Consider the following 2,432-nt stretch of genomic DNA (forward strand, 5'->3'; position numbering starts at 1 on the left):
AAACCGTTCCCTGAAGTTACTGGCCTTGTGCCAAAATTTGAAATTAATATTGTCAAGTTTCTTAGACAGCGAGCTGGAAGACAAAAAATGTTTAGCGGCATTTCTTGCGTCTTCACGTTCTGAGTTCAAATTCCACCGAGGTCGATTTTGCCTTTCGTCCATTCGGAGCCGATGATACCACTCAATACCACTCAAGCATTAAGGTTGATGTAATTGCCTAGCTCATCAACTCAAATTTGAGGCATTGGGTTTATATTAGAAATAACAGTTATTATTATTCATATACACACAACAGATTAGACTGTTGGAAAAGAAAAATTCCTAACATCAGAAAACAAGTAACCTTAGATGCCAAGGACCCTCCTAAGTATCCTAGCTGTCTCTAATAACACTGTTTTCTGAAGCTGTACTAAACTGGGTTTTATGCCTAATTCCTCTATCTATCTGTTCAAATATTTAGGGATAGTTCCCAATACACCTATAACGTTTCAAAGAGTATAAAGTTCATTTGAATTGTAAGAGATATTTTTTATGACAATAATTAACGTTTATTTAGCAAAGCATCTATACTAATAGACTTTTATACTCTAGAACAGACACACACTAATATATATATGTGCTATGAGTGCTCTGTTCCTTATATATATATTCTTTTCTACTCAAGAAACAAGGCCCGAAATTTGTGGGGAGGGAACCAGTCGATTAAATCCACCACAGTATGCAACATGGTACTTAATTTAATGACTCCAAAAGGATGAAAGGCAAATTCGACCTCGGCGGAATTTGAACTCAGAACGTAGTGGCAGACGAAATACCACTAAGCATTTCGCCCGGTGTGCTAACGTATCTGCCAGCTCGGCGCCTTATATATATTATAGATACATAAATACACACATACCTGCGTATACACGTACACACGACGATGGGAAACGATTTAGTTGAGCAATCTGGGTCAAGAAATAAAGACAGAGTTGCGGACACATTGTGACTAGTGGTATAGACCAGCGGAGAGTCCGTCAGACAGACAGATGGATAGACAGATAGATAGACAGACAAAGAGATAGATAGATAGATAGATAGATAGATAGATAGTATCTCTGTCTCTGTGTGTCCTTATCTCGTGTAGCTTTTGGAAATAATATAAATCTTAAACTGCAATAATTTTAATTAATATGATCAACTCGATACTTGAATTCGGTATCCCTGCTTGGCTGAAGTCCAAGTACTTAAACTAATAAAACACAATAAAGGAATACATTAAGAGTGAGATAAACAGAGAGAGAGAGAGAGAGAGAGAGAGAGAGAGAGAGAGAGAGAGAGAGAGAGAGAGAGAGAGAGAGAGAGAGAGAGAGAGAGAGAGAGAGAGAGGCAGCGACAGAAAAAGAGAAATGGGTGAGAAATATATACGTACTTACTTAACGTATGTTGGGAGAACAAATACGGTGAAATATGTTTACTGAAGAATAATTTGTGAGAAATTGTTTCTTCAAATTAAAACTATTTAATTTGAAAATTGATATAAGTAAGAATTAACCATAAATCTTTCTGTGCCTTTTCGATAGTTTGTTTTTAAGATTTATTACTAAAGTAAGTCCTCACAAAAGAGAACATAGCAGAATGGAATGTTCAAATGTTCTTCAAAGTAACTCCATCTAATCTCCCGCCTTGAGTAATTTCTTGGTTAAATTTGATTTAATACATTATTATTAAGATTTGTCTCTTAATGTAAAACCTTACCGTATGTTTGATTAATTCTGTCGTCCTTCGAGAAAATGCTGTCGTTTAAGATAAGAGCTAATCTCATTAGCATTCGCTTAATCAAGCATGCATTCGACTCTTATATCCAAAGTAAGAGCAATAACGGAAAAGACATCGAAGCCTATGACACCCATACCTACGTATATATGTGTGCATACACTGATAAAGAGATACATACATACATACATACATACATACATACATACATAGACAGACAGGAAGGCAGGCAGACAGAGAGATAGACAGACAGATAGATAGATAGAGAGATAAATAGATAGATAGATCGGACAAAGAGAACGGTAGATACATGTGTTTGCCTATCTGCGCAAACACATGTATCTATACGCGCTTGTGTGTGTGTGTCTGTGCGTAACTAACACTCCGTTGGTTGCGACGATGAGGGTCCTAGTTGATCCGATCAACAAAACAGTCATTTTGTGCAATTAACGTGCAAGTGACTGAGCACGCCACAGACACATGAATCCTTTGCGTAGTTCTTAGGGAGATTCGGCGTAACACAGAGTGAGACAAGACTGGCCCTTTGAAACACAGTTACGACTCACTTTTGCCAGCTGAGTGGACTGAAGCAACGTGAAATAAAGTGTATTGTTCAAGGACAATACACTATATATATATATATATATATATATAGATAGATAGATAGATAGATAGAT

At 36.8% G+C, this 2,432-nt stretch overlaps 1 protein-coding gene across 1 annotated transcript in view; it reads left to right on the forward strand.

Moving 5' to 3' along the window:
* The window catches only part of LOC106882137 (neuronal acetylcholine receptor subunit alpha-7), a 612,265-nt gene that overhangs the window by 582,964 nt on the left and 26,869 nt on the right, over nucleotides 1-2,432 (forward strand). The window lies entirely within an intron of this gene.

The sequence above is a fragment of the Octopus bimaculoides genome, chromosome 9 (assembly GCF_001194135.2).
Source record: "Octopus bimaculoides isolate UCB-OBI-ISO-001 chromosome 9, ASM119413v2, whole genome shotgun sequence".
Classification (NCBI taxonomy): Eukaryota; Metazoa; Mollusca; class Cephalopoda; order Octopoda; family Octopodidae; genus Octopus; species Octopus bimaculoides.